The 22,543-nt window shown below is 37.0% G+C and overlaps 1 pseudogene; it reads left to right on the forward strand.

The window, feature by feature from the left end:
* The first annotated feature begins 13,271 nt into the window (after nucleotides 1-13,271).
* On the forward strand, nucleotides 13,272-20,953 carry LOC108991433 (annotated as a pseudogene).
* Nucleotides 20,954-22,543: the final 1,590 nt, after the last annotated feature.

Below are 22,543 nucleotides of genomic sequence, written 5' to 3' on the forward strand. Positions count from 1 at the left end.
AATACTTTCCTCATGGATCAGTATTGAATGTTAATCTAGGTATAAAACCTTCTTTTGCTTAGAGAAGTATGTGTTCTGCAGTAAATTTTAGTCGAACTAGGTTTTATTTGAAGGGTTGGAAATGGAACAAAAAAAAAAAAGTGAAAATTTGGAAGGACAAATGGATCCATGGAGGTCCTTCTCTCTCTTTTTATTCATACACCAGTTGGGAGGTTGAATGAGGAAGCTTATGTTATGAAGATGATTGATAGCGATTCTCATTGGTTGCATATATAACCCTACATGATGTTTTTTATTCTGAACAAGTTAATAACTAATCTGTCAAATGCCTCTTCAGTTTATTACAGCGTGAAGACACAAATATGGAAATGTTCTTTTTTTTTTTAGAGGGAAACTGTTATCATTCATTCATCAAATAAACTTACATCCATAATCGGATACATGTAAGGATATTCTCATACCAATCACTACCCCATAAATCATGTTAATGCATTTGAAGCTCCACTAGTACACTATTTCTTTTGTGACTAGCCTAGTCTTCACTACTGCTAATACTCTCTATAGACAAACATCCAAATATGAAAATGTTCTAAATAGTCGTTTCATGTTTAAAAGTGCATAAAACTTACAAAAAGAGAGAAATGATTGTGATAATGGGTACTAATGGGCATAGTTCTAATGGTGATTGGTGTAACAAAACTCGGAAGGGACCTATGGGGTATGGAAGTATCAAACTCTAATAAAAACTTCAGGTGAAAGGCATGTAATATGGGGCTCCCCACAATGTTAAATCTATTTAAAAGAAAGATTGTTGACAACTCATTGTATCCTATTTGTGAATGAAAGACAAGAAGAATGTGTTGCTCATGTTCTTCGATTATGCCCGACTGCCCAAGATGTTTGAAATGTTAGTTCCTTAAAGGCACATAAATGCATTACTGAAGGTGCATGAGGATTTCTGCCAGATTGTAACTCAACTACTAGACAAGCTAGATCAGAAAGAGTTTGAATTATTAGTTGTGGTTGCAAGATCAATCTGATGGCAAAGAAGTAGGTGTCTCTGAAGGGGATTTTACTAATCCGAATGAAGTTTTCCTCAATTCAAGACATTCATATGAATTATTTATTGAAGTACAGAGGAAGAAACTGCAGACCCTATCACTTTACCGCTCAATAGCTATATGGAGAACCCTAGATATTAACTACTGTAAGGCTAATTGAGATGTGGCAATTGATCTCGAAGCAACAGCATTGGTGTGGGTGTTACTGTAGGTGACTTTAAACCTTGAAAAAACCATTGCCATTTTGCTTAGAACCAGTGGCAACAGAGGCTCTAGGTTCAATGGAAGCTATGTTTTCTGCACTGCACTTAACTATATGAGTTTCAAGTAACCTAAATGGAGTGCAAGCACAAAGAATATTACATCAAAAGTGCCTTAACCATGCGAGTTTCAAGTAATTTTATAGAGTTTCGTGGGACCAAACAACATCTTGAAATATGAGTTACTCAAATACAAGTCAGACACTACATTTATATTCTTATAAAAAAAAAAAAAATTATTAGAACAACTATCCCACTTCGATTAATGAATGCATTGTCCATATCCTGCAACACAAAGAACAATTAAAAGAACAACTTTACTTTTACCTCTACTTTTATTTCTTCAACGTCAGTATTCATATATATTTGTTGAGCCAAAGCTGATTGTAAAAGAACAACTTGGGTCTTGGATAAAATAAAAGCCACAACAAATATTATCAAACTAATTTTATCCATCCCTCCCCAATACTTATCATACTTTTTTTCCATGTTTATTGGTATGCAGCTCGAGATACTCTACTGACTTTGGCATCAGAGACTCCCAGCTCCAAGGTCGCCGTATCCCAATTTCCTTCTTTTTTTGTTTTTGTAGACCCAAGTTTGAATACCTGAGTTGCTAGAACATGGCCCAAAAGCGTATGAAACACAATGTTAACACTTATCATACTTTTTTTTTCATGTTTATTGGTATGCAGCTCAAGATATGATTATTACTCCGACTTAGAATAGGATAAAAATATCCTCAAGAACTTTACAAATACCCTAACCTTCTCCCGATCATCGTCACCATCAGAGCCCAACTTTTCATCATAGAATTAGTGGAGGAAGTGCTCGTCATCAATCTCTAATCGCATAAAAACTTTCTGAAACTTTTATGCAACCTTAAACAACAAGTGGTTGATAGAGACATCAAGGCATACTAATTTTGTACTATCAATCTTTTATTTATCTGCACATTTCTTGAACTAATACATTCTTGCTAGGAAGACCTTACATATGATCTGATCTGATCACTGCATTACAAACCCTTGTGGTTGAGTCATTATAATCTTTCTACCCTTATTTACAGTTACATTGAGGGGACTATTACAGATTTAATTGAATTCATTTTCAATTAAATTTGTAACTAACCTAGCTAATTATGTTAGTTAGTTTTCTTTCTTTTACTCTTTTTCCCCTTCCTCCTCTACATACATGTATATAAACAGAGGACTTCACTATAAGCAACACACGAAAAACAATAAGAATTCTTTCTCTCAAGAATCTTTTTCTCTTGATTTTGATTCGCTTCAAAGGTGGCAGAAAATTTCAGAAATCTCATACCTGAATCCAAGAGTAGGGGCAGAACTAGGATTTTGTGCATAGAGGGAGGGCGATTAGCAAAGTGTGTCGTATATAGGGGTGAGCAGTAATCAATGAAACCGACCGTCACCAACATTTAACTTTAATCATATCAGGTAGCTATCTAGGGACAAACTAGATTATTAAAGTTGTCCATCTGAACCTCTCACTTAAGCTCCACCGGACTTCATTTTCCTCCACCATGGCTTGTTTGGAAAGGAAGTGGAAAAAGGACCACATATGTTGCAATGAATTATTTGGATCGAAGGAAAAGTAGTAGATCTTGCGTATTATATCAATACATGCCAATTATAAATTTATTTTTGTATAATCCTTTTATGAAGCTAGCACTTCTAATTGATGTCATTTCTACAACCACCATATTGACTTAGAAGGTTCTAAAATGTTGCCAACTTTATTTGTGATACCTTTTTTTATTTTTTTTAAGAATGGAAGGTCACATATCCAATAGTGACCCCCTCCCATCTTTATTGAAATAAAACTCTCACTTGTGGCAGAGAATACTGTGAAAACAAAAACAAGGCCCAAGGAGAAACCCAAGGAAGCCGCAGCCAAAAAAACTTTTCTATTACATGCCTATGCATCAAGAATGACAATAAAAACCATAGAAAAAAAAACCAAACCTAATATCGTAACGAGGGATGGCATAAAAAATCCAAACGGAGCAATCCTCGAAGAATTCAAGGCATATTACAATTATTAGAATAAGCCAATTATGCGCCTGAAGCCCCAAACTTGGCTAACTAATCTTCCACCCTATTACCTTGACGAAAGACATGCTGAAAATGACATTGCATAGTACGAGACACCCCAACAATTTTCTCCCAAAAATCATCTAGGTACCATACACCACATCTCCCTCTAAGCCACTAAGAAATAAGCACCTTTGAATTCATTTCTATTATAACCTTAGTGATATTTAATGATTTGCAAATTCTCAAATCTGGAAGGAGCGCCATGAGTTCCGCTTTATTATTGGAACCAAAGCCAACATTTGAGGCATAAGCCTGAACATGTCGCCCTGAATCGTTATGAATAACCCCACCAATACCACAAGAACCTGGGTTGCCAAGACTGCTACCATCCGTATTCAGTTTGTGCCACCCCGACTGTGGCTTAACCCACCTTACCACTCTGCAACAAGGGACTTTAGGAACCATCGGTTTAATCCGCAGGGCCTCAAGGATCATGCCATCTCGGCATGATAATCGCTTAGGTTGCTTAGCCACCTGACAAAGGGAACCTAACCACACTCAAAAAGAATGGACAACAGTTTCATGAGATTCTAGAATACCTTCCATCCGAGCAAGACATCTTCTCCATAAGTGCCAAGTAACAATGATGGGCATGATGCCCACAATAGATCCCACCTGCGAAGATGAGCTAGCACGCCTGAACCAAGTCCCAGAATTCTGTTTCCAAGCTCTTCCAATAGGAATACCAAAAAGAGTGCCAAAAAAGGACCACACTTTTTTAGGGAAATCACCTGCAAAGAGCACATAGTTCATATCTTCAATATGACCTACATTATAACAATCACATTTGGAAACATGGGGAATACCAATACGGCGCAATCTATCATCCACACTCAATGCCATATGCCAAGCCCTCTAGAAATGTATAGACATTTTTAAAGGAAGGTTCTTATGCCAAATCCAAGCATGCCAACCAAGAGGAGATCCTCTGACACGAATACAATTCCAAGCAGATTTGATCGAGAACATACTTGTCTATGTAGGAGTCCAAACCAGAACATCATTTCTAGAATTAGGCCATGATAAAGAGATTAAAATCTCATCCACCTTATCTTGCCCTACTAAACTTTCCAAAAGATCCATATCCCAACTGTCCGACAACCGACAGTCTTTAATTTTTAACACGAGTGGACCCACGAGGGGCATCTCATTCATTAGGGGATCATTATCCCTCCATTTATCATACCAGAAAAAAAATATCACCTTCTATAATCTTCCATTTAGAATTATTTAACAACAACGGAATGCAATTAGCAACCATTCGCCAAAATCTAGACCCTTTAGAGACCTATATTAGGCACCAAGGCTTTGATCCCACATACTTTGCTTTGAAAAAATTGGCCCATAAAGAAGTACCTTGAATAAGGTTCCAAGCAAAACGCATATGTAAGGCTTTTTGAACATCTTGAAGAGCCTGTAACCCGAGCCCCCCTTCCTCCACAGGTTTGCAAATTTGTTTCCACTCCACCCATTTTCCTTTATCTCACCCATCAGATTCTCCCAAAAAAAAAAAAAAAAAGAACTCATCAACTTGTGGATCTTGGAGATGGTAATTTGAGGAACCTGTAAAATAACAAAAAGGCGAATCATTATGCTGGATATAACATGCCGCAACAAAATAAGTTTTCCACTAGTAGATGGTAGCCTCATCTTCCAGCCACTGACTTTTTGCCTCACTTTATTCACCATGTCTTCTAAATGAACCTGCTTAAGTCTCCCCAAAATTATCGGCACTCCCAGGTATTTGAAAGGAAAAGTCCCCTCCATGAACCCAATACTACGTAAAAGTCTCCGTTTTCGCCTTGAGGAAATTTTGTTCGAACAATATAATGCTGATTTTTGTATATTAATAGTCTGTCCAGACCACCTCTCATATTGACTCAGAATTTGCTGAAGAACTCGAACCGACCTCTGACTTCCATTGGAAAATATCATAACATCATCACATCATACATCAAATGAGAAACAATAGGCGTACCTCGAGCCTGAGAAAAAATCCCAAACTTATGCTCTCGCACACTGCCATGGATCAGCCGGGATAGTACCTCTTGCTGGATGATAAATAAATAAGGTGATAGCAGATCACCTTGACGAAGGCCTCGGTCTCCCAGGAAGAAACCCTTGACTGTACCATTCATCATAACCAAATACCAAGGGCTAGAAATACAGAAATGCACCAAATCACAAAATTGAGAAGAAAATCCAAACTTGCGCAAGACCGTAATAAAAAAAGCCCAGTGCACTCGATCATAAGCTTTCGCCATATCCACTTTCAACATAATATTACCCCATGGATTTTTTTATTTATTAATAGATTGAATCATTTCCTGGGTGAGACTAATGTTCTCAAAGATGCTTCGTCCAAGAATAAAGGCATCTTGCTTCGGAGAAATCAAACAAGGCAATAGACCTGTTAAGCGAGTTACAATAATCTTGGAGCAAATTTTATAAAAACAGTACAACGGCTAATGGGGCGGAACTTATAAAATCCTGTAGGCAACTCCACCTTTAGTATTAAAACCAAATATGAAGCTGTAAAGAACTTAGGAAGGTGTTTTGACATGAAGAATTCCAAAACTGCTTTCCACACATCAGCTTTAACCACCTCCCAACATGTCTTATAGAAACCTGAACCAAACCCATCAGGACCTAGTGCACTTTGAGATGGAATGGAAGACAAAGCCTCAAAAACTTCCTCAAGAGAGGGCGGACGAGTGAGAGAGGCATTTTCCTCCTTTGAAATGACTGGCACAATGTACTCTTCCAGGCTAGGCTGCTCTGCCGGTGGGTCCCCTTGAAGGAAAGAAGAGAAAAATTCTACTACCCCTTGGTGAATACTTTCCGGCGTCTCATAAATCACTATATTCGATCCCATTTCCAACACTCTTTTTCTTTTTTTATTGGCAGGACAAGCATGAAAAAACTTGGTATTCCGATTGCCATCCACCTACCATTTTAACTTGGCCATTCGTGCCAATCTCACTTCTTCCCGTCGCCTCTAAGTGGCTAGATCTGAAACTATCTCGTGTAATTCCCTCTCCAAGTTATCCTCCCAATTTAATTGAAGTTGTTGCTCAATCTCCTCAACCTATTTTTCAAGAGCATCAATATGACCCAAAATATGACCAAAGACCCTTTTATTCCCTTCCCAAAGTGCGACCTTTGTCTGGTTTAATTTTCTAGTCAAAATCTAAATAGCCGACCCGTCCACACGAACATCCCATGATGTCTGAACACAATCCAAAAAATCATGGTGATCCACCCACATCTGCTGGAAACGAAACGAAGCCAGGCCATAAGAGAAAGGATCTTTCATAAATTCAATGAACATGGAAGCATGATCTGAAGTAGAACACGACAAATATGAACAAATAGCATTAGGAAACAAAGCAAGAAAAGAACTATCTATGAGAGCACGATCCAGCCACGCCCAAGAACAAGCAAGCTCTGATTGCCCATTACACCAAGAAAAAGCACTCCCTTTCGTAGCCATTTCCATAAGACCCCCTTGATGGATCCAATTATTAAAATCCTCCATAGCCATACTAGGCGAGACCTACCTCTCCTCCATTCTGAATCATTCCTTATAATATTAAAATCACCCACAAAGACACAAGGGTCCAACCCCACATTATTATTGTTGAGATCGTCCCAAAGGAAGTGTCTCTCCACCGAAGTACATTTGGCATAAATTACTGTAAGCAAAAATTTGGTGTTTCCTTCACCAACCATAATAGAAATAAATTACATACCCATCCGAACAAATTGCACCTTATAAATACTATTCCAGAAAATCTATATTTTGCCCCTTCAACCTCATTAGAAATGAAATTATCAAAATTCAATCGTCTTGCCAATTGACGAGCACCCTCTAAACTTTAAAAAGTCTCTAAAAGAGCAACAATTTTTTGTTTCAATTTTCCAATCAGCTTCTTTAATCTACTCTGAGAGGTCCCAACCCCTCTAATATTCCATACAAAAATGGAATCAATCATTGGGCAAGGTTAGAAACTCGGGCATGAACCCGGGAAGAGTTACACATTTTAACAAACATCTTTTTCTTGTATTTTTTCTTACCTTCATTGGCCTCGGAGTCTGTAAGGTATTCTTTCTCCTGATTGAATACCTTTGATTGAATGTCCGGCTTTGGCTCCGAAACTACATTTTCCAACACAAGCAGCTCCTCTCCTATTTCATATGCAGATTCCTCTGCCCCATTGTCTCAGTCTGCACCTCAACTAGTTCCATCCCCTCACTGGCCATCGGAACCTCAAACAAATCCAAATTCTAAATCGGATTCAACAGCCCATCATAGACGACTCCCCCTGAAAAACACCCGTAGCAGTCCCAGAGCTTTCATTAATTATTATCATGTCATCGACCTTATCCTTTGCACCCTCTGTTTCCATAAGTATCATCATCATGTCACCGACCTGATCAAGCACCAATGGATTTTCATTCTCAGGATCCACTAGCACCGTTGGGTCTTCTATCGCAGGTACCAGAACATCACTCATTGACTCAGACGGAGGATTTAATTCCGACGTAACCAAATCCTCCACTGCCCCCTTTGTTTCCTTACCATTTATCATAGCGTTTTCCACACCAACAGCAGTCGAAGAATTTTCCACAGACTCATTTGCACTTGGCTCTTCCCCATTGGCAGCTACAGATTGCCCATTCTCGTGATGGCCTTTCTTCCTTTTCCGTCCATTCCCATTCTACCCAGCCTTTCCAGTTCTGCACGTCCGAGCATTGTGACCCTACATTTTACACGTGTTGGGAGAATTTCGTACACCACTTCTTCCTTTCGACTAGATGGTAGCCCTGGAGCCCCAGTCTAGCAGTGGGTCAGTGGAGGTTTTGCAGCATCAACTTCCACGCATAATCTTGCTCCATCTGTTCTCGTAGCGCATCAAGTCGGATTATCTCACTGAATGAACATCCAAATAGGCGCCATAAGTATATTCAGAAAGGCTTCGTGATAATAATTTGGAGGAAGACCCGGTAGAGAAATCCATACCGGTGCCTTCGAAGGTTCTTCATTTTCATTAAATTCCAAAGTCCAGCAAAAGGCATGATAAAAAAAATTCCATTAATCTCGTAAACATCCCGCAATAAGGCTTTGGTAAAATCGACTTCATTAGCCATACATACGAGGAAACCATCGATATGGTCGAGAGTCCCAATCTATTGTGAATGAAAGCATGTACTGCATCCAAGGAGGGACCTGCTTCAAAAACTTAAGCACAACCGAGAAACGGAAAGGTTCCACAGACCATGCGAGTTCTTCTTTTGAAAATTGGAAATACACCTCCCCGTCTACCATCTTGGGAGGTCTATGCGCCAACACCATATCAGGGATGGGTTGAGGAACGGCAGCCACCAAGTCAGCAAAGGACCGACCGGTGCCACCATCAGTGGTTGCCATGCAGCCCTACGTAAAGGCCAAACCGAGCGGCTACCAACAACAAACCCTATTTCCGTAGAGAGAAAAAGGGTAGAAATGTCAAAATGCCAAACCCTATTGCAATATATTATTTGTGATACCTAATCATTTTACCTATATATTAAAAGTATTTTAATTTTTTCTAATAGCAAATACCTAATCATTTTAATTTTTTACAAGTCTATATGCCAAAAAGAGTATTTGTCCTAGTGCTTACATGAATTCTTTAAAAAATAATTGGAGTGTCTCATTCTCTTGGTTCAAGAAATTGATTTCCTATTGTCATATTAGTGTAATCAGTTAGAAATGATAATTTAGCAGCTAATGTAGATTGCTTGTAAATTAAATTGTTTGAAACCTATGATATGTTCCAATCATGTAAACTTCTTTCTATATCTATAATTTTAAACTCTTCACTAATCAAAATAAATTTGATTAGAAGATAATAACATAACTCATAATCCAAATGAATTTCTTGTAAGAAGTTGAGAACACTTTTGTGGAAACACTGTTTAGACCACCCATATACCTATATTAATGGCCTTGAGTGAGTTGACCAATGGCACTACCCTTGAATGGATTGCCCTATCCTACATAGAAAAAGGGTTAAGTCTTTTTTTTTTTCTAAGCAAGCTTGCATCTATTATAAAATAATAATAATGATGATACAGAGTTTAGGGTGGATCCTTTCCACTATCAAGAAACAACAGACATCTAGATAATAAATCAGAGCGTATGCAACCAAAAACAAGATTGGTTGCTACCCATTGCGTCACAAAGTGCGCACATCGATTTGCAGATCGATGAATTTTTACAAATTTCCAATACCTTTGGGAAGCAGAGATATGTTTGATATATTCAATGATGGGTTCAATGTTCCAGTGAGGGACAGTTTATTTGTTATCAATGGCTTCTATTACTAGCTTCGAGTCACCTTCTAAGATTACCATTTCTTGCTGTCTTTGGAATGCCATTTTCCTGGCTAGAAGAGCTGCCTTAGCTTCAGCTACTAAGGGATTGGAAGTGAGGAGTTTTTCTGTTTGAATTTCTAAAATTTTTCCACTATTATCTCTGCAGACTACTGAGGCCACTGAGAAAGAATCTCTGACAGCTGCATCAAATGAGAAGCTCTGGAAGTTTTCAGGAGGAGTCTTCCAACTTTCTACCTATCTTGGTTTTCTTTCTTGCCATGCTGCTTTGTACTCTTGATATATACTGCTTAACTAGATTGTTACTGATTCAATAGAGAAGGAAGTGTGTTTGTGCAGTATTTCATTTCTTTGCTTCCAGATGAAATCCAGGATTATCACAGCAAATAATTGGAAATGATGTGCTTCTTCTTCTCTCAATCCCAATTTTTTTGTTGGGGAGATGATGATTTTTATCCAGTCTGATATGGATTGAATTGGCAAGGTTTCTAGCTTTAAGGGCCACGAGCTTTGATACCACAGAATTCTGGCAACTGGGCATCTTAAGAAAAGATGAAGTGGTGTTTCTTCTTCTTGATTGCATAGGAGACATTCTTCAGTTGGAATTTCTTGAATAGCCTCTTTGATTCTTGATCTGGTAGGTAGTATATTCCATTGAAGCTTCCAGAGCAATAGCTTATGTCGATCATGAATTTTCAATTTCCATATACTTTTGTAGATGTTCAGAGTGGAGAATTGTGAAACTGTCTCCTGATTGTTAATTACCATTTGGTAAGCTGTTTTAACAGAGAATTCACCTGAGTTGGTTGAGATCCAGATTATTTTGTCTTGGCCCCGAGAGAAGGAAAGCAGGGGTATTTTTTGTATTTCAATTATGCTTTCTTCGTCAAACAGCTCTTGCATTTTTTGAGTATTCCATGATCTGGGAGTATCTGTAAGGAGATCTGCAACTGTTAATTGTGGATGTGCCTCTTCCATTCCTTGTAGCGGCATGGGCTTGAAGTTGTTCATAGTGGGAATCCATGGTTGTGTCCATATATTAATCAAGCCTCCATGATTGATTTGGTAGCACCTTCCTTTTTTGAGTGTGTCTCTTGTTTGTAATATTCCTTTCCATAGGCTTGAGTCTGTCAGTTTTGGATTTGTTTGCTAGAAATCTGTGTTTCTGAGATATTTTGCAGATAGTATTGCATACCAGAGACTATCTTGTCTTTTGCTCATCTCTCATCCCATTTTTGCTAGCATTGCTTAGTTCATGTTTGCCATTTGTCTAATTCCAAGACCTCCAATTGCTTTTGGCTGACATATAGACTTCCAAGATTTGAGAGTTAAGTTGTGATGTTTGTCTTTAGGGAAGCCCCACCAGAAATTTTTAAAACTTGTATCAAGTGCTTTGCATACTGACTTGGGAATTTTGTATGAAGCCATGAAGTAAGTTGGGATGGTGCTTGCAACCGTTCTTATCAACATTGTTCTTCCCGCTTGGGAGAGCTGCTTAAGTTTCCATCATTCCAGCTTTCTTTCCACCTTACTTAGCATTTCTTGGTAATCATCCTTTTTCTTTCTGCTAAATGGAGTTGGAAGACCCAGATATTTCATATTTTCCGAAACTGCTTTGTATGGTAGCCATTGTTTAATTGTAGCTTTTACTGCTTGGCTAGTATTTCTTGTAATGAAGATGGAGGATTTCTGCATGTTAACTTTTTGGCTTGACCACTGCTGATATTTTACAATACTCTCTGATATTGTTTTTGCACTTCTTTCTGTTGCTTTTGCAAAAATAATTGTATCATCTGCAAAAAGAAGATGAGACACTGAAGGACTATTTTTACTAATTTTGACTCATTCTATTGTACCCCGTGTTTCTGCTTTTAAGAGGATTCTTGATAAAGCTTCTGTAATCAGTATGAATAAGAATGGAGATATTGGGTCTCCTTGTCTTAATCCCCTTTGTGCATTAAAAAACCCTCTAGGAGAACCATTTATTAATATAGAGAAAGTTGCTGTTGTGATACATTCTTTTACCAGATTGATCCAAACTGTGTTGTAACCCAACTGCTTCATTACCATGAAAAGGAAACTCCATTCCACTTGATCAAAAGCTTTTTCCATATCCAGCTTTATGGCCATCAATCCTTTTTTCCCCGTCTTTTTTTTGATATGGTGAAATAACTCCTGAGCAATTATTGTGTTTTCTTTTATGTACCTTCCAGGAACAAATGCTGTTTGCAATGGAGAGATGATATTGCTCAAAGTGGCTTTGAAACGGTTGGCTATAATCTTGGTGATGATTTTGTATATGACATTTGTGAGGCTAATGGGATGGTATTGGGTTGGGTTATTTGGACTTTGAATTTTTGGAATGAGTGCAATATTTGTGTGATTGATCTGTCTCAACAGTTTCCCTTTTCTGAAAAAAGTTTGCACTGTACTGATAACATCTTTTTTGATGATATGCCAATAATGTCTAAAAAATAAGGCTGTCATACCGTCTGGTCCTGGTGCTTTATGATTTAGAATTTGCCTCAAAGCCCCAAATATTTCTTCCTCAGTTGGTACCGCTTGGAGCACTTCATTTTCTTGGTCTGTTACTTGCCTCTCGAAAAGATTGTCTAGATTATTTGGGAAGCTTGGATTTGAAGTGGAGTAGAGTGATCTAAAATGATTTATGAAAGCATGTTCAATTGTATTTTGATCCGTAGACCAATTACCTGGACTCAGTTTGATGGAGCCTATGGAATTCCTTTGTCTTCTGATTGTTGTTGAGAGATGGAAAAATCTTGTATTAAGATCAGTTGAAGTGAGCCATGAGATTCTTGATTTTTGTTTCCAAAGTATTTCTTCATTTTCCCGTTGTCGATGAAGATTTTGCTGTACTTGTTTTTCTCTTTCTTGATTGTATCTGTCTACAGGATTACTTTGAATTTCCATCAATTCATTTTCCAATTCTTGAATATTAGTTTGAATTCTTCCAAAGCGGGACTTGTTCCATAGCTTTAGAGCATCCTTTATTGCTTTGATTTTTCTGCAGAGGACATAAGCCGGATTACCCTGGAATGCACTATTCCAAGCTTCTCTGATGATATTTTGACTAAGTGGTTCACGAATCCAAAAGGCTTCAAATTTGAATGAAGATGGTTTACGGGCATCTGTGACTGTATGCATTAAGAGTGGATGATGATCCGAGGCTGAAGAGGTGAAGTGTTGCAGCATGGCGTCCGGGAAGAGTGTTCTCCATTCTTGGTTGGTTATAGCTCTATCAAGTCTTTCTCTGATTAAGGCAGGCCCGTGTCGATTATTTGACCAAGTGAATTGAGGCCCCGTGAAGCCAATGTCAATAAGTCCATGTCTATTCATTAACGCTTTCAGTCCATTGCCTTGATTATTATAGATTGGACGTCCTCCATATTTCTCACTTTGATTGGTTATGTCATTAAAGTCACCTAGACATATCCATGGCCCTTGGAAAGATTGATGCACTGAGTCTAGGTGACTCCAAATATTGGCTTTTTGATTCCAATGTGCTGGTACATATACAAAGGTAATTAACCAAGGATGATGAGGAGGATCCGAATATACCAAAGTAAGAATAGCATTCATATTCACATTAACTGGTTCAATTTCTACACCAGGTCTCCATATTAGTAGTAATCCCCCTTGTTTACAAGATACTGAAAAGTACGCAAAAAGATGGAAACCTAAGCTATGTACAATAGATATGGTGCGGTCTTTCATCACCAAGGTTTTCGACAAAAAAACTACTTCCGGGTTATATTTTTTAATATTAGCCCTTAAGGATCGAATTGTCTTGGGTCGGGCTAAGCCCCCGCAATTCCAAGCAATTATCATCATTAAGCTGGCCTCCTGAGCTTGTTTGGATTTTCCGGGAGTGTGTGACTTTGGCCTTGTATACGGGGTCATTCGGGCCTTTCCTTTTGTGTTCTTTTTCCCAAAATGATCTGACTGCATTTTCAGTAATGTATGTGCCAAAGAAGCATCTTCATAATTTGATCATCTATCTGTTTTTCTATCTTTACTGTGGCCCGATGATATTTCTTCAACAGTTTGGTCTCTTCATCTAAGAATGGTTCGTGAATTCTCTTTTTTGGTATACTTCCTTCCACTGATATTATTGGCTGATCACAATATGAGGACTCTGTTGAGATCATTGTTGGTTTAGGGTTGGGCGATGGGTCTTGATTTTGATGGGCAAGAACAGTATCGATTTGCAAGGATGTAGATGTATTGACTGGCTTTTGACTGATCTGAGGAGGAGTTAGAGGTTTTGCCATGTTGGACACGGAGGTGAAGGCAGATGATTCAGGATGATGTATGATGCGTGGTGGGAAATTTTGCATGGGAAGCTCAGTATGTTGCTTGGGGATGGAATCGCTTTGAACATTTTTTTCTTCTTGGTGAGCTTGTTTCTTAGGACTGGGAAGAGAAAAGTTGAATATTGATGATTTGAAATTCACAAAGAAGGTGACGGGTTCTTGTGGTTTTGGGCTATAGGACTCAGTGGCTGTTTTTTGAAATTTGGTAGCCGATGGATTTAAAGGGCCGGTCGAATATGTTTGGGAAGGCTTTGTATATGGGCTGAGTGTAAATGGCTTGATGATGGTAGTCAAAGGACTTGTAAAGGGCTGAATGGATGAGGGTTCTGGGTTATTTGTAAGAGACTGAGCCCTGTGTGTATCAATGGGCCTTGTTGCATTAAAAGAGTTAAGGACAGAAATGGGCTCACCTTCTTGGGCCATAAGAGAAACTGATGACTTTGATGGTCCATGCATTGCTCTTTGTGCTTGATATCCCTTCATTGCAGGGTATATCTGTCTCCATTGCACCTTCCATGGGGTATATTGTCTCGGTGCCGCATGCTGCCTTGATGTGAAACGTGATATTGGAGTTAATGTAGCCGCTTTCTCAGGGATCATGCTTTCAAAATCAAGTGTCAGATTGAGGGATTTACTCTCTTTTGTTTGTTTCGGATGGTCTGCAGAGTGGTTAGGTTGCACAGTATAATTCTTAAATATGGTTGGTGGAGCAATTAAGGAAGATGATACACTGTAGCTGAGCTGCGGAATCGATTCCTGTAGTAGATTGTTCTGGCTGGAAGATGTGGTTTTGCTCTAAATCATTACCACCGGTGGAAAGAGTTGATGGTGGAAAGAGTTGATGTAGTTCCTGTGTCATGCCTTCAGATTCTTCATTATTGCCACTGATAACTTCTCCAGGGTTAGAAAAGTGTAGCTTGTAATTCTTTTTCAATGATTCATCATAGATTAAAATTTCTTTCCCTTTCGAAAGTTGTTCATCACTTTGGGTATCTTTGTTGGATTCTAACATGGTGTTTCTGACTTGTTCATTCTTGCTAATTGTTTGCCCAAAGTCGTGAGTGGGTGCTGGGTTAATATACTCTGATCTCAGCCAAGGTCCGTATGCCAGCTTGGTGGGAGGATGTTCATGATAATTGCAGAAAATGTGTGAATGACCCAGACGTCCACAAGCATAACAAAAATCTGATAGCCATTCGTATTTCAGAGCAATTCTTGTTTCTTTATTTCCCCTTCTTGGCATCATAAATCCTTGTTGTAGGGGTTGGGTAATGTCGAGTTCTACCCTTAATCTGATGAATTTACACCAAGCTACTCCAAAGATTGGGTCTCTTTTACCATAACTAGATTTCCTAAGGCTTTCCCTACATTTGTTGCATTTTTAACAGTCATGTAGTCTAAGGGGAGGCCATGAATCTGTATGGTAAAAGTAGAATGTTGAAAATTTATTTCCTCAAGTGTAGAACCTGGAGACCACTGTTTCAGAATGAGAAGATGGCCTCTAAAATTCCAAGGTGCTTGATGAAAAGTATTCTGTGCTTATCTTGAGTGGATTGGAATGTAAATAGGAACTTATTGGCTTCCAAATCTTCTATTCTGAATTGCTGAGTGAAATTCCATGCCGCTCGAATGCTAGAGTGGATTGCCTGTTTGCTTAGTGTTCTGTCTGCTACCAGTTTGCCAACCAAGATTAATTCTGAAGATTTCTGTGCTATCTCTGGTGCAGGTTCAAGGTCTAGATCTTGCCTTGATAAAGCTTCCGTTTGAGAAATCAAATTTTCTATATCCATCTTGCAATGTTAGCACACTAATAACTATTCTGGAGTGTTACCTTTGGGAGACGTTTCTGCTAGTAAGGTGGTGAAGGAGAAGACACTATTGAAGTGTAGAGAGACAGAAAGGAAACCGTGGGTCCCGTAGTCAGTAGCAGCCTAGTTTTATATAGTTAATGAAAACGGATTTCAGAAAAAGGGTTAAGTTATTTATAAGCATGTTGTGTGACACATTACTTAATGTGGGATCGATTATATTCATAAAAAATATATTAAAATATCAATATTCTTTAGCGATGTGCTTGGTGTATTAATTTTTCTGGGCGTGTACCTTAGGTAAAAAAATTTTTTTTATTTTTTTTATTCATATTTTTTTAGTATTTTTAAATATTTTAAAAAAAATATAAAAAAATAACTAATAATAAATTTCTTAGTTAGTAAGTAAAAAAAATATAAAAAAAATTAAATATATAAACAATCAAAATGAAAAGATAAAAATACAACGATATAATAGTATTATTCATTAAAGAATATATATATATTGATTAAAGTAAGGAGATTCTCGCATATTTCATTACAATGAGATTCCCTTTAAACTTTTTCTGACCTCGTCTGTACCAGAGGACCTTTACACGTACAGGATAGAGGCTTCCTAACGTATGATTAAATAATTATCATTTTTTGTCGAGTCTTTGTTATTCTTGATACTATCTATGGAGAATTACTTTTTCTTTAGAAGGGTGAAGGCTTATCCATAGCAAGTGATAAAATTGGATTGTCTTCCATTACTTCATCATCTTATATCCGCACCACGACTATCATCATCAACTAAAATGCTTACATGATTCGATGCTTCGATCGCTAATTGATAAAGAGTTTCCCTCCAAGATCCTTGGAAGAACATCGACTAGGGCACAAACTCTTGAAAATTTGAATGGCTTCTAAAGTTATTTGTGAAAATGACAATATATCTAAAGGTGGCAATTATTGTGATCTGCTTTGTTTGTTTTTATAGATGAGATGAGATAAAATGAGATAAATGTTAAAAGTTAAATAAAATCTTGTTAGAATATATTTTTTTAATATTATTTTTGCTTTAAGATTTGAAAAAATTAAATTGTTTATTTTGTTTTGTGTTGGAATTTAAAAAAATTGTAATGATTAGATGAGATAAAATGAAAAGTTTTATAAAATTAAACGAGACAAGTTTTCATAATTGAAGATACTTAAGTGATGAGCAGCAATTATATTAATATTTTTTGTTTCTTTATTTCTATTTTTGTGTAGATATTTAGAATCGCTATATGTCATCATTAATAATAGTCATTGATCTACTTATTATTCCTACATAACACACCACATTTGATTTTTTTTTTCTTGTTAAACTAAAGAAATTCTTCTACTCAACATCCATACAATACATATTTGGTAAGTGAAAAAATAAAAAATCATATATGGTTTGTGGTGTAGGGATTATGAATAGTTAATAGAGAAATAATAGTTGTAGTCGTGAGTGTACAATCGCCGTGTAATCATATTGAAAAAAGTGAATAAATACAGGACCTACATAAAAAGAAATTAATTTTTTAATATTAAACTCACTCTTTTTCAAAACGACTGCATAACGCTTGCGTAACAACTGTATCTAACATTACTCATAGTTAATAATATGTCCAACTCCTTCATCACTTTCTACCTTGGTCCCTTTCTAAAAGCTGGGCACTACTTTCTTTTGAAAAATGTCAAAATAGTTCAACTTAATTTATTTATCAATGAAAAGACAATTCCATGAGTTTATTAAACAGCTGTAAAATGAAAAACCGAGATTTTGAATGTGTTTATGGCGTGAACGGTTTCATGTATACATTTCCAGATTTTGAATTTCATTTCTTTGTATTTCATTTCATGTACTTGGCTGTTATGCGATTTTGCATTTCTCGGTGTCTTGAATTGTGTTTGAACAAAGTGACATGGGTTCTAATCCTTTGCAAAATCAATGTTTGGGCACCACCGAACACCATGAATGCTCTCTCTCTCTCTCTCTCGGAGAATTAGCCAAAGAACTTTTGAGCTAGAGCAGGTACTTTTATCTGCATTTCAGCCTTATATTCTCCCCTTGAGGTTGAGCCTATGCTTCTCCTCTGAGCCTAGAGTTTTCGTTTCATGCATGGGGTGTCATGTCATCGCGTTTAATTCTATTGCTCCCGCCAGTATCTTGGCTCGGCCCGTTTGGGTGAGGGCCCATTAGTCTTTCCAGAAGGAACACTTAAAAACTGATTTGAATTTAGAAATAAGGTGAAATGATTTTAAATAAAAGATAAAAATTAAATAAAATATTATTAGAATATTATTTTTTTAATATTATTATTATTTTAAAATTTAAAAAAATTGAATTGAGATTTAAAAAAATTAAATTATTTATTATATTTTATATAAAATTTTTAAATATTATAATTATGAGATGAAATAAGATAAAATTCTTTTTAAATTCAATCGAGAACTCAAGTGATATAGATATTGAATAGATAAGCAAGATGTGGGGGGCTATAGGCTGTATTTGAAAAGTTCTAGCTAAATAGGAAAAGTAGCCTTTATAAATAAAAATAAAATGAAAAAGTACCCTTTATTTGATGGCAGGTAGCGACAAGAGATGCCCATTATATGATCAGTACTTCTCCTTACATGCAAGGTAATGTGTGGCCCTCATGTTGTTTGAGGGTTGTTGTTAGTCTGACTTTTTACCAAATGAAAATTGGTCACCGACGTTCGGATCCGATAATTTTTTTTTTTTACTTAATAATTATGAAAATATTTTTTAGTGATATTATAATTTTTTTTTAAAAATTAATATTTAAGAATATAAAACAAATAATAAAAAATATCAAAAAATATAAAAAAGATATTTTTATTCTTCTTGGGACCGGTCTTGCGCTACATCCTCGGTGGATGTAGCACTACTCTTTCCAAATTTAGTCTTTAGGTGCAGCTAATTGGATATCTTGAGTTTGGATAAGGCTGTAAATCAATAGAGCTACTCGTGAACAGCTTGAGCTTGACTCGAATAAACTCGATTCGGATTCGGTTCATTTGATAAATGAGTTATCTGCGATCACTAATATTGATTCGAATATTAAACGAGCTAAACTCGTGTAATCTCAACTCGACTCGGTGCAAGCTCACGAACAAAATTCGTCTAAACTTGACTTGATTCGTTATGAGCTCATCACAATACTCGTAATATATTTCTATATATATTATTTTATTTACTTAATTGCTAAGGTTATGGGTATTTTATTTTGATGTGTCTTTTATTTATTTTATTTTGATATTTTGAGTTTGGACTTTTTGTAGTTGATTTATAGTGTTTTATTTCATTTCGTCTTCTTTCTTATTTCTTCTTTCTTTCTTCTGCAGAGAATTCGCACATTCTTCTTCTTCTTTCTTCTTTCTTCTTCCACTGCATCGCCATCCACCTCGTGCCACTGCCACTGCTGCTGCGCCTCATCCTCTTCCATCTGCCCGCAACTCTCTCTCCTCTGCATCCATGTGTGTTGATGTCGATGTCCCGCCTTGTCATCGCCAAGCAGCAGTCTCTCTTTCCCACTGTTGCCACCCCAGCTGCCCTCAGTCGTGCCACTTCTCTCTGCCGCCCTCCACCATTGAACCCATGCCATGAAACTTGAAACAAGTATTCAAGTTGCGAAGTCCACATAGAGTCGAGTAGCTCGAGCTCATATTTTCTCGTTTATTTTTGGTATTCGAGTTCAAGTCAAACTTGATCTTAATATATGTTAGGCGAGCTGAGTTTGATTAGAAATCTCTAATATTTTTCGAGCTCGAGTCGAGATATACATGTTAATCGAGCTCGTGACCCCTAGTTTGAATTCGACTCGACTCGACTCGATTCATTTGCAGCCCTAAGTTTAGAGAATAAAAAGCTTTCAAGGTCGATTGGCTTTTTTTTTCTTTTTTTTTTTATGGGATTTTGTAGTGAAGGAAGCGTTTTTACTCTTGGTTTATGGCTTTTGACTAGAACAAAATATGACAAGCATAATTGTTCATTTTTCATTAAATAGTGGGATTCCTTTGTACTATTTTCGGTGTTCTTCTATTGATTATTTATTATTTGTAGCATGACATGCAACCTTCTATGGGCCACTTATGGTGACAAATCAACATGCCCCAGTGTAAACATCCATTTGAGTTTTTAGGACGACACCTTGAATTTTTTTATTTTTTATTATAAAGGGGTGGAGGGTTTCAAAATTATAAGGGCAATCATGAACATTAACCGTTCACTCATTGAAGGCGCAAATCTAATTGATTATTGATTATTACAACTTAGAAACCTAATGAATTGGGAATGTGGGATTATGAGTTTTGGCAGCTTAATTTTCTAGTATATTTTCTTCTAGACTATTATGAATTATTAATTCATGTAGAAAAAATCTATTTGCATGCCTTTTTTTAACACCACCCATGACGCACTACTAAAGTGAGTTCTCTCACAATGATGAAAATGATCGATGTTTTAACTCTTTTATTACTATAACAGATCCCACAATAATTGACATAAGGCTTGTAAGTAAAAAATAATTAGTGACGCATCTTGAATGACAACATCAACGATTACATGTTTGAGGAGAGTATCTGCCTACTTCTTAGAGCCAATTGGTTTAAACCTTTGATTGTGGAGGATCAGGAAGACATTTATGATGATGCTGAAGATTATTATCCATATGAAGAGAAAGAAGACGATCTAGATGAAGTTTACTTCAGTAGTTCAACAAGTCTTGTATTAGGAATCGAAGGTGGGGGGACAATGGTTATGTCAGGTCAGGATGCCAAGAAGCGAGGCCAATCTATCAACCAGCTTTCTAGGACTCTGGTGCTGGTTCATCCCGAGAACCTAAGGAGGCTGTGAGAAGTGCAACCGGGCGACGGGCAAAAAGGGCACTCAAACATGAAGCAGCTGATAAAGCTAATGCAAGAAAGCACTAGCAGCATCTGCTAAGGTTGGGTCGGACTTGATATCTCTTGAAAAATATTTCACTACTTTTTACTTTGTGAAATAATGTACAATCACTTAAAAAAAATAACATGGTAAGTGGTTCAAGATCCCGATTTCTATGATTATTTGTTTATGTAGTCCTTTAATATTTATATCTTATAGTCATTTATTTGACTTATTAACAATGTAGTTCTGATGAATTTCATGTTCTCCTATTCTTAGAGACTTGAGTCCGCAATCCATCATCCATTGAATCTCACATGAGTGAATTTTACTACTAAGTCAATGCCACTTATAGTCTCTAAGACATAATAATTCTTCATGTTATGGCCGTGGGTTCTACAATTAAGTATTATGGACTGATTACTTTTTGCAATAGGTTTGCTCAAAGGTGGAACCAGATCAGATGGGTTGTGTTGTGTTGTGTTTCCTTTTCTCATTGGCCTCAAGGAAAGGTAAACTTATTTGCACGCAATCCATCCTTCTTCTTCTTGTCAATTTCTAACCTACGGTTTTAAATATCCCCACCATCTTCACTTTCCGGTTTATCAAGATCCATTGGAAGCTTCATCTTGGCAAAAGATTCGACAAATTGTTGTGCATGCTTCTGATGTACATGTTCACTATTTGCTGCTGCATTGCAGACTGCTCAGCCTCAATGTTGATATTCTTATCTTTTTCCTTCTCTTTGCTTATGAAATTAGACTCTTTTTCATCTCTGATTTCAGTCCCATTCTTTGAGGTTGGAGTGTCCGAACAAGCACCGGAACTCTGATTAGCCTCAGAAGGGATTAAGACATTGACAGAACTTGGTGATTCACCACATAAAGACTCTTTTTCTCGGTTGACTCAGACGAGTTTCTATCATCGCTTAAGCTTGTTGTAGTTGAACTTAAGAAACCAGAATTTTGCATTTAGCTCTCTTTTTTCTTTAGTTAGGTTTTTTTCATGAGAAATCAGGATCTTGAACCAATTACCACACCTGGTATTTTTTTTTTTCTTTTTCAAGGTGATTGTACGTTATTTCACAAAGTTAAAAGCAGGAAAATACTGTACAAAAGACATCAAGTTTGAGGCCCAGCTACTTACAGAAATGACCTCACGTTCGGTCCAACTTCACCAAATGTTGCTGCTGCTTTCTTCAACATCTTTATCAGTTGCTTCGTGTTTGAGTGCACTAATTGTTCGTTGCCCAGTTACAGTTTTCACAACCTCCTTAGATTTTAGGAATGAACTTGCACCAGAGTCTTGAAAATTTGGTTGATAGATTGGCCTCGCTTCTTGGCGTCCTAACCTGACATATCCATTATCTCCCCATCTTCGATTACCAATACAAATACTAGTTGAACTACTAAAACAAACTTAATCTAGATCATCTTCTTCCTCCTCATATAGATAATAATCTTCAGCATCATCATAAATGTCTTCCTAATCCTCTACAATCAAAGGTTTAAACCAATCGACTCTAAGAAGTTGGCAAACACTATCATCAAACATGTAATCGTTGATGATGTCATTCAAGATGTATCACTGATTATTTCTTACTCACAAGCCTATGTTATATCAATTATTGTAAGACTTATTATAGTAATAAAAGATTTAAAATATCG

This window comes from Juglans regia, chromosome 13, assembly GCF_001411555.2.
Source record: "Juglans regia cultivar Chandler chromosome 13, Walnut 2.0, whole genome shotgun sequence".
In the NCBI taxonomy this organism is placed as follows: Eukaryota; Viridiplantae; Streptophyta; class Magnoliopsida; order Fagales; family Juglandaceae; genus Juglans; species Juglans regia.